The sequence below is a fragment of the Thunnus albacares genome, chromosome 13, assembly GCF_914725855.1.
Source record: "Thunnus albacares chromosome 13, fThuAlb1.1, whole genome shotgun sequence".
Taxonomy (NCBI): Eukaryota; Metazoa; Chordata; class Actinopteri; order Scombriformes; family Scombridae; genus Thunnus; species Thunnus albacares.
The window spans coordinates 1,109,523-1,121,339 of NC_058118.1; positions in this window are offsets into that span (position 1 = coordinate 1,109,523).

The window sequence follows — 11,817 nt, forward strand, 5'->3', positions numbered from 1 at the left end:
CTCTGTAATTATTAGCAACATATGACTTATTTCTAAATATGTACCAATTTACTGAAATTGTAGCTCCATGCGTCTCGTGAAACCAGCTGTTCATTACACAGTAAAGGCATTTTGTTGCATGCATGGTTTTGACTGGTTTGTAAAGTATAGGTATGGTATGTAAAGGATGATAATGGACATCATGTGAAGTATCTGCCTTCCTCTGCAGCTCTTTACCTTCACTAGAACACAGAGTGATGTGTAACTTGTCTGTGATGCTATAGTATCTGGTGGAGTGTGTATTTAGAAAACAATACATTCTGCTTTATTCCTGGTTCTCAGCAGCCCGTCTTATGAATGTGTTTTACATTGCATCAATAGCATGTATGTTCAAGGTGTAATATGATTTTATACTGTATTTTATAAGCAGACAGATATGAGTTTAACTGACAAAGAACACACAAACTGTGACTATGTGTGTAAATTAGGCTATCAAGTTTGTATAGTTAAAGCTGGAGGGAATAATGAAGCCATCCTTCCAAATACTTTGATTTGTCCTGTAGTTCAGTGAAGCAGCTCAACCTTTTCTGACTCCGTGCCATTCTTAGCATAAATTATACTTTTTCATATTATATACCTCGACTACTGTTTGCTGTCCTGTGCTGCTTTATGCATACCATACATACCACGCCTCTTAACTTATTCACAAAGCTCTTTTTAGGTGCTCTTCCAGTCAAAACATATTTGCATTAGTAAATGGTTTGCGGGGTGATGCTGAAATGGCCTTGGTGGAGGATTCTTCTGCCTTCAGCTTTGACCTAGGTTCAATTTCAGACTCACTCCAACATTTCTATTGTAATGTTTCATTTTTGATGCTGACATTTTTCTTTTTTAAACAAAGATAGTCTTTTCAAAACTTAACTTAATTATTTTATTCACCTGATGTAACCCTGATATTCGGGTGTGTGAAAACCCTGGATATCATGGAAGTGCTGGCACATTCAGTCCAATTGTTTATGTATGTCCCCAGGTTTTTTTTCTTTTCTAGAAAATAGTAAGATATGCGAAAAAGAGAGCAAGGCAGGTAAACTGAACTGAGCTCCCCTTCTGTCCCTTTTATGAAATGGTTTGTTTGTTCATCTTGCTCTTATCTAACTAGTTACATTCCTGTGAATTAATATTCTGACACACTTCAACAACTTCATCTCTCTCTCTCTGTCTCTCCCTTGTTTCACACGTGTGTGTGTGTGTGTGTGTGTGTGTGTGTGTGTGTGTGTGTGTGTGTGTATGAGTGCAGGAATGTGCACAGGCAGAGACAGCGGCTCATTTTTTTCTTTAAAAACACTCACTGTACTGTGCCCACACATACTCACTGATGTTGGCACACTAATGTTATGCTTGTGTGCACGAGGATGTAACACCGATTTGATGATAAACATAGAAAACACATAGAATAACAATGTCCCATTTAATTATTTAAAAAATGCAGCTCTTTTCCATAAATTCATAACTACTTCCAACTTCGATAAAAGATATGGAGACAAACCTATTTTAATGGAGATAAACCATAAGAACTGGATGTTAGAAATTTTATTTGTGATTCCCATGTTGGCTGGCTGCTGCTTTGAAACCAGGTTTCCAAAGAACTTATTCCCTTTGCTGCTGCACCTCTTTATGCCTCTGTCTCTGTCATCTCTTTGAAGACAACGTGGTTACAACAAATTAAATAAAATTAAATAATTTAAATAAATAAAATAAAATAGAATTGAGATGAATACAATGAAATTAACTTATCTAATTCAAATAATTGATTACAAACTGATTACATTAAATTAAATGACTGTCAACTTTAATCATTAAATGTAATTTTAATTTTAAAAAATAATAAATTACATTAAATAAAAATATTAAGTTGAGTTTATTTAAATTAATACAATTAAATAAAATAACAATGAAAATGAATTAAATGAACTTTGTTTCTTAATGTAATCAATGGTCAATTACAAAGTCCATCACTAATTTTTTCCCCCAAATTAGCAAAATCAATGAACTCTAAAAACTTATAAAACATTCGTTGAAATGTTAATGATTCATAAATTGGTTAGTTTCTGAAGATGAAATGTTGTGTCATGTGTTCATACAGATCAATGAATGAAAGTAGATAATTAGCAATGTGTGGGACAGTTTTATCCATCGTCAAATGGTGTGAGACTGTATGTGATAAAACAGATGAAAAGGCAACTCGGTACAGCCAACCACTGGCTACTAAATAAGATAACTTATTTTGTGCCTAAAGGTTAGCACAATGCTGAGGTCAGTGAGGCTTTTAACCCGCAGCATGTGGTATGTGAGAAGGAGACATAATACTAATTTCAGTCTGTGGTTTGTCCTAAACCAGAACACCTACTGCAGCATTGAGGAGGGATTCTACATGAATATCATTGGAGAAATCACTGTATTATAAGATTTTAAAATACCATAGGCATTATAAATTGAGTTTCTGTCAGAATATCTTAACAAAATTAGAATGTCAGCTGATTTTAACTTGTACATGTTTTTCCTTGGTTTAGTCTTACAGGATGCTTCAAGTCTGTGTGTGTGTGTGTGTGTGTGTGTGTGTGTGTGTGTGTGTGTGTGTGTATTTGTGTGTGTATGTGTGCAGAGTGTGAAGTGAGTCTCTCAAACTTTATACATATTCAATGGCGCCTTTCCTTAGAAGCACTGAAATTTCCTGCCTGAGGGCCAGAGACACCAGTCATTGTGACCCTGTTGAACTCTGGGGGCCAACATCAAGGCCTCCCAGTGGCTGAGATGTTGTGGAGAGAAATGGCCGGCATGTTGACTTTAGAATTCAGGCTCGACTTCCATGACCTTTGGGCGGCTTGGGGGGTTGGTTGGTAGGAGCCCTGTGTTTGGGTGCCCTAGCCCTTGGTGTCTGAAAGGCAGGCTATAAAGGGACCTGTTGGAGGTGGCCCTGCTCAAAAGAGGAGCTTCTGGCTCTCAAGGGACTCCAAGTGCTGGCTGCAGGGTGAAGAGTGCTGGTGTGCCTTGGTTTAGGCAAAGGTGCCCAGTGTAAGTCAGCAAACTCTTGCTTGACTTTATTCACTTGTGCACTACACTCCAAGGGCTGTTGGGCTGCAGGCCCAAACAACTGGCCTGGAATGACAGGTAGCATGTGAAGTGTCTTCTTGCACCCTCTTACGAGGGGGCCTTGGCAAGCCACACTTGGCGCCGGTCAAAATGCCAAGCTCTCTGGTCATGAAAGCAAATACCTAGAGCGAAGCATCATTCAGGCTCTGGATCTGCGATAGAGCTAGAGCAAGGTGGGAAAGAGAGTTTCCAGTGAGCCCCATCTGAGCTACTATATTCAGCTGGTAATCAGTGATTCTACACTGCAGGTGTGAACAATGGGCATCCAGTCTAAGGGCTTCATCTGGAGATAATATCAGAGAAGCAATGGAAGAATCAATGGCAGGCATTTGGTCTAGACCATATTTGGCAGTGTCCATCGTAGCAGCCGAAGCCCTGCAGTTATTGAATAGATGTAGGAACTCCTTGGGGCCGCCAGGCTGTAAATTAAGAAGAAGGGCTGTAATCTGGGCAAACTCTGAAGCCAGTGTGTCCACTTCAAGAGTTAAAGGTTCATCACCCTGCGTGTACCTGCAGCCGTTAGAACCTGAAGGGAAGAATGCAGGCATTCTTGACGGAGGTAAGCCAGCCTCAGCAATGCTTCTGTCAGACCTGGCCAATCTTGTGGTCCTCACTGCTAATGGCATACAGCTGCAATTAGTGCAAGAATTATATATCAGTGCTGCCTTAGGTTTTAGATGCCAAGACACGATAGACATCTGTCATGGTCATCCTCTGGGCTGAGAGGGACCAAACAGGGGTTTCAAATGGAGGGCATAATCAACAGGATGGAGTTTCTGTAATAAACCAGCAAGGGGTGTAGCCCAAGGGATAAGATGGTGTAATGGGTGGTGGGGGAACGGGCCCACCCACACACACACCACCAAGGTGAGTGCACCTCAGCATGTGTAGTGCCCTACAGTTTGATAATAGCAGTAGAGTCAGACACACCTTACCTACAAATCCGAAGTAAACCAGCACCTACAGTATAATGCCGTAAGGCTAGTGATGTAGTGGTAGAGCAAGAAACACTCAGCTACAAATCCACTTTCTGTTAGTGTCACAGGCAATTTCCAAAAGTCACCCTGGTAGGGGCAATCGCATGTAATTACCATTGACATGCATTAAGTCAGTAGCCCAGGAGGGAATAAAACACTCTCCTCAGCGAGACTGGTCAGTCAAGTATAAAAATCACAAGCTAATACAGCACACAATGGTGATTCACCCACAATGAGCGAAGGCGCTAAGTGGGTAAGTAAGCAAGGCACACCCGCCAGGGAAATAAAGGTGGCTACTTACCTGGAAAAGTCCAACACTTTGTGATGGGAGTTTCAGCAGAATTCCTGGCAGGGATGAGCACTGGCTATGCAGCCTCTCCAAGATAGAATGTAGCTCCAACTGACAGGTTATGAGGCTACTTGGCATAGGCGGTAAAGCACTGATGCTAGCTAATGCTAACAACATACATGACCTGTGCGTTTAGGCGAGAAGATGAAAAGGAGACGACTGCTGGCAAAGCCGTTGTTGGTAAAGCCGAGTTACAACAACTTCCTGTTTAATGCCCCAAACATGTTTTGGGCAAAATTGTCCACCACATCACATCAAGGGCGTTCCATGAAAACTAAATAGCTTTGCAATTTGACATCACAACGGTCTTTAGATGTCACCTACCAAATTTGAAGTCGTTGGCTTCACTTTACTTCACTTTAAAAAAATGCAAAGTAGATTCAAAGTCGCAGACCGTTGAGCCCCTGGCACTTTCATGCTCAAGCCCTAATAATAATAATCCCTTCAAAAACAATAGCTTCCTCGCACTTTCAGTGCCAGGGACCATTGAGCCCCTGCTCGGGCCCTAACTATTTAGCTTGTTTGGGAGTCATTCTGCCCTCTAGTGGCTACTACAGATTGATACAGCTTTAAAATACATAACATCAGGATGTACTAATAAAGTTTAGGTTGTTGAGACAGTATTTTGTCTAAATGCCTGTTTTCTTTATGTTAACTCAAGAAGAGGGACTGTCCTCCCAAGAAAAATGTCAGCACTAGTCATTTTCAGCAAATGCCCTAAAACAACATATGTTAATGTTCAAGTGACATAACCTTCAAGGGGCTGTAGTCATGCTGACTCTTGTCTGTGGGAAGCAAAGGAGGAAGTTGTGTAACACTGTTATAGAGCTAAAATATCTGCATGTACAAAGGTTGGTGTGGTTGGATGGATCAACAAAATGTTGGACTTTGCCACTGAAGACTGTGATTTGCTTATTGTTTCTAAGCAAACATCAACATGTTTCATTAAACCATGACTACAATTGTTCCCTTGTTCACAGAGACAGGCAAAGTGGCAACATGCTTCTGGTTCCACCACCATATGTGCACAGTACTCGCCAGATCTGGCATACCCCCGACCAGTTCTCAAGACATTCTTTCTGCATTGGAGCCACTTCCACCACAAGGAAACCAGACAAGGAATTCCGGACAATGTCATAAAAATTCTCGGCTGCTGGTCTTCCCCCGCTTATCTAACTTACATCTGTCACGACCTGGACAACATCAGAAAATCCCACTCCACTTGAAGTTCCTTTGAGGGCTCCATACAGACATTGGACCTCCGAGACAGCTCCTCCACCCTGAGTCTCGACCCCCCTAGTTCCCACCTACCTTTCCGCCGTTGACGCCTAATCATCTAACCACCATGCATCCCCCCATCAACCCCCCCCCCCCCCCCCCCCCCCCCTTCTCTTCTTCCCCTCATCCCTCGACCTTCATCCCCTCAACCTTCCATCCAACGTTCTTCGACCCTCAACCCTCACCCTTCTCTCTCCATCCCTTCATCCCTCCATCCCTCCATCCCTAATCCTTCCTTCTTTCTACATCTCAGCTCTCTTCCGTAATTCACCAAATGAATAATTTCAAACCATATTCCTGTTGATTATGTAGACACATCATCTGGTTACTGTTAATGTTTCACCTAAAATAATATTTCTTATGACTGATAATGTGAGATAGAGGATAGGAGAATCGTTTAGGCTTCATGTGGCTTTAGGCCTTCCTGCATGGTGTCCCTGGCATTTTAAGAGGTTCCCATAGTAACAGGTGCATCATTGGCTGTGTGACACAAGTTGGCCTTCCCTAATACAATGCATTGTGGGCAATGTGACTCAGTACCATTTCAGTTGTCCTGGGGACAAGGAAAAGGGAGGGCAGAACAGTGAGGTAGCACTATTTGTCACTTTTCTTCTCTGTCCCTCCAGATGTGTATGGAAAAAACATTCACATTCTCATGCCTTTGCGTGTAAAAATCCTTAATCACAAATTCACTCAACATAACACAGGCCCACAGGAATAAATGACACATAGTTATATATAGAAATAGTGATTAAGATATTCAATTATCTGATTGCATTCATAGCACAAGGCTTGTTTTCACCTATTTTCATGCATTCTTACACAAATACTTGGTCTTCTGTTCTGACTTTTGTCACGCAAAACATACCCACACATACCCACACACATTAGGAGATTAGAGGGCCAGCTGCCAGGACTGACCAAAACAACACAGACAGTAATCCCTGTCGGAGCATCCAGTGTATGTCACTAAATGAGATAGAGAGAGATGGAGAGACCTTGGCATGAGAGAGTGGCAGTGGTGCTCTGTTAAGTGAGGAGGTGTTTCAGCTGATGGGAATAGGGGGATTGGATGGATGAGAGAAACAAAGCATGCTCAGTTGCTTTCTCTCTCTCTCTCTCTCTGTCTCTCTCTCTCTCTCTCTCTCTCTCTCTCTCTCTGTCTGTCTGGCAAATGCCTCTGCAGAGACAGAGTCTGCTGCATATGGGAGAGAGAGCCTGTAAGCAGTTGCTGCTGCTGCTGTATCCTCACACACACACTCACCTAAGGCACTAAGACATGAGCAAACACCTCACACACTTCCATCCATGCTCACCTCGCACGCACACTCTCAGATGAGGCTGAAAGCATCCGGGCGAGGCTGCATGTTGAAGTTATAGCAGGGCTGTGCTTTAGCCATCCGGGCATTTTGTGTTCAATCTGCCCCTTCCATGGGCACTGCTACAAGGCCTCGAGCCCCAGGATCGAAACCCAACCCCTTCTACCATCACGACACAACAAAAACAGCAACAACAATATGGCATGGGATGACTGATTGGCTGACTGAGGAGACCTGGCGATGGCTTTTGGACCGCACTTTCTGCACTGATGAAAGGCTTCAAGCTCACCTGGTAAGACTGCTAATATACTCTTTTGTACATGATGTACATTGCACATGCACACACATATATGGAATATGTTGATGTTTCAACATGCAAAGTGGATGAATGGAATGGAAGTAAAGGAGAGGAGAGATTTCTTTGTGACATGTTTTGTCTTATGTGGATGGTTCTCTCATACCTTCACTCTTCTCTCATCTCTGTCAGTTCTACCATCTGTTCACCACTACCACTCTGTGACCTTAATAGCAGGCTTTCCTGGCTTTTGTTCGTCACTATCCACCAGTGTAGACCCTGTCCTTACTTCTCCTATGTCTCCCTTTTACTCCTATTTATCTTCATCTGCCACCTGTTTAACTTTGCTGCCTATAACAGTGACAATATAAGCATTGTTTGTATATGACTGTCAGTGATGAGTGTGAGCATATTACACAGGGTAAAATTCTCTCTCTCCATTTTGGTTTTCAAAATGTTGTTCACACTCACAGTTTGCTACAGTGACATTACATTACTCTCTCTAGCGGAAGCATATCTGCACACTGAGAATAATGAAAATTATGCACTACCACTGCAAAGCCTTGTGCTAACAGTATTCAACCAGGCTTGTGAAGTCAGTGAAGGCTGTCCCCCAATCCTCCATTATTCCAGCATCTAAGCGTTTGTGTCATACTCTACTTGTTTCTTGCCTCTTAATCCCTGCTTTGACCGGACTTTGACTTTTAATTTTCAAGTAACTTTTATTTTCCAGATACACATGGAGATTGCTGTGAATATCTTTTGTCTGCTGCACTTGAAAGAAATTGTGTTAGTTTAATACCAGCTGGTTACAGATGCCCTGTTGAATTCAACATACAACTCTAACCCTATGCTTGTTGGTGGAGTGCCTGCAAAAGCAGCATTACCAGTCACCCAGAGACATGAGTTCTGTGCACTGACAAGGTCACAATGACACAAGTCTGGACTCAGGAGATTTTATGGGAATAATGTGCAGTGAGAATCACTTTCCCTACCACAGTTACATGAAGGAGACCCAACTACAACCTGCCAGTGGTAGTAGTGTGTAGAGTATAGTTAATTTGCCTTAAACTAAACTGTATTCTGTCTTCCAGTACAGTTTTTGCTATTTAATTAAATTGCAGACAGATAAGCTTGCAAACAGCTCAGGTCAGGGTTGAGTTTTCACAAACCACGTGTCCTCTGAAACTACTCTTAAAAAAATAAAAACACCCTCTGACAGGCATAATGCAGGGCAATATATTTAATGTATGATGGAAGAATGGAGGTAGCAAAGTGACTGCCACTGTTCTATAGGTCAACATATAAAAATGAGTTATTGCAATATTTAAAGCTCTATGCCTGAAATCACATTAAAACCCCATAGCAGGCAATAATGCCAACAGCTGCTTGCAGGCTGGTAACATTAGAATGTGTGTGTGTGATGCATAGAGGATGCAGGATTTAAAATGGCTGCATTCAAAGGCTTTCTAATTAAGAAAGCATCCTTTGGGACAGCTGCTTGTCATTATACCTCTGCCACTACTCATTAACACCGCACAAAAGTAGAGCTGAGTTACCTAAGAATAAGTGCATATTAAGAACAGTGTCTACTGGGTGTCTTATACCTGAGCTGCATAGAAAGGAGTGTTATAAAGTTAGAAAAGGTGCCCTGCCATTTTAATTCCGTGGAAGGATAGAGACTGATATTGCATTTCCTGAAATAAAAAGAGGCTGTGAAGATGGAATAGTCATCTCCATGATTGTTAAAAATAGGATTTGAACTTGAGTGGCTGAGAAAAAGATCAATAAAATTAAACATTGCACATATGATTGGGTTATTGCTCATGTTTTTATGTTTTCATCCCTTTAATGCTATTTCTGGCAGATGAGTAATCTGCTATTTGCTAGGTAATCTGAACGGAACATTAGTCCTCTGAACCAACAGAGACTTAATCTTTTGAGGTAAAGATATTTAAAGAATACTGACTAAGAGTACAGGACATAGATGCTGGACTACAGACTGGCTGTGGTGTGAAGACCAGAACTAGCTTACAGAGACATAAATCAACTACTCACAATTAACAACTAACATATGAACTGTGAATCAGGTAATGGAGAAACAGGGATCTCAAATAGTGACAGTGTGATATTCCACAAATGATTGTCACTCACAAATTGCAGATAAATTTGTGTCCTACATAGTTCCTGGATGCATGGGTCATGATTATTGCTCTGTCTTGATTAGTGAAGCATGTCAAAATGAGCAACAGGAAATTATTTCATGATGTTGGGATTTGGGTAATTAGCCAGAGAGTTGACTGGTTGTGTGGCAGACACTTATTCAGAAACTTCAGGAAGAGCTCAGCTAGAGAGAGCATTCAGGAGGTACCACAAGAGAGAAACCAAATAAAATCCCACCCCGAGTTACTTGGAATATGTAAAGAACTCTGAGGAGGCGCTGTGTTGAGCGGAAGCTAGTCTTTGTTGATGAGACAGTTGTTGAATACTTATCTGGCAGGTGCATTATATTTGACTGATGACCAGATTGTGCAAGATCCATGGATCTCTACAGCTTCAGCTCATGGGAGTTAGGAGACCTGGAGCCAGATGCATAAAACTTTGTGTAGATTCATGACTAAAACTGTACACACAAAGCACAAATGCATAAACATTCTTTTTGTCAGATTTATAAAGTTGTGCGTATGCATGATTCTGTGTAAAGAATCTCACTTATAGTGGAATTGGGTGCATGTACTCAGGCTTCATTTCCACTCCCACTTTTAGACATAAATGGATGAAGACACGCCCTTAATCAGTCGTTTTCATATCAACATAGGTGAAAAGTGCAGTTTCAGCAACTGTACCATCAGAGCTGTCTTTTGCTATTTATAGTGCCCATATCATTAATTATTTACATGGACCTGTAAAACATCATCAGCAGTGATATCTCATCATCATTTTCAAAAGTCAGAAATGTAATCAATGATTAGTTTGTAGCAGTCATATCAAAACCAACTTTATATGGCGTGTCCCAATTAAGGATAAGAGGAAAAATTAACAGCAAAATAAAACAACAACTCCTGTATATTAAAAGAATTATACAATTGATCACACAAAAGCAATTAATCAATATTAATTTTATAACTGTACCTTTGATTGGCATTTTACAGATTGCTATATAGACCATATAAAAATCAGATAATTAGTGCAGTTGGTTATCAAATAAATGTTTTATTATATTTAGATTCCGTCTTTCACCATATTTTTCCATCTCCACATCATCATATAACCCGCAGCTGGCTCTGGAAAACATGTACACCTGTTCTGAAGTCTGTTTGAGGTATTTTTATGCATCAATTATGCATCTGGCCCCGGGACTCTGATGGTCCAACATTGTATGTTATGTATACATTAATACATAATGGAATCATGTTGTTTTTGTTTGGGTTGGCAGAAAACATTACCTCTGTATTGCATTGTGTCATCTGTCAGATGCTTGTTAGTCATCACTATCCAGGTGTTTCTCTGCTCAAAATGACAGTGCTTGTGTACTTGTGTAACTAGGCATGCAGGTATACCATATAATGTTTTGCTACATGATACTGAATGTATGCAAATTGTAATCTGAATCAAATTGATGTTTTCCTCAACACTGGGAAATCATGGATCAGTTTGTGTTATGCTCCTGGTGAGCTTCTGTAGCTCATCTTTTTCACAGCCCTGCAGGCACTGATTCACATTCTCGTTATCCTTCTGCACAAATACAATAAAACTACCATATAGTATTGTATAACTAGCTTTACACCATAATCATACATACAATAGCTTTAGCCATGCCCCCCTTTCTGTCAGGTTAACAAGTGGAGTAGATGAAACCTTCTCAATGAAACAAAATGGGCATCTATGCCATTATGTCTTTAACCTACAGCTAATGGATATCAAACATAACTCTCTGCTGACTGTGTATTAGATTAATCCAGGGAGACCTTTGCTATAGCCAAGAAAATATTACATCAATTCATCTTCAAATTCTGCCAGATACCGTATTTGCAGTAAGATTAAATGTGTAGTATATACAATCATATGTATCACCATGTGTAAGGACTTACTCAGATGTATAAGATTGTAGAGAAGTCTAGCTTGAGTGTTTAGGAAAGTGGCCGACTCAGGGACTTGTTCATTGACTCAAAAAAAGCCAAAAGCACATCTGTAAAAATAAAAAAAAAAACAAACAACAAACAACTAAATTGAGAATGTCACAGGTTGACACTGTCTGCATATGTTTTTGCCATTGTGTCTATTTATATGTTCCTCAGTACCAACTCGTCTCTCATTGAAGACCGTGTCACTCCACATCCGCCCACCAAGTGTCCCCAGTCCTTCCTGCCATTCCCCTTCCAACTGACTCCCTGCACACCTGCCCCTTGTTACTCATTAGTTCCCCAGTACTTATACATGTCATTCAGCCCTTGTCTTCTAACAGATTGC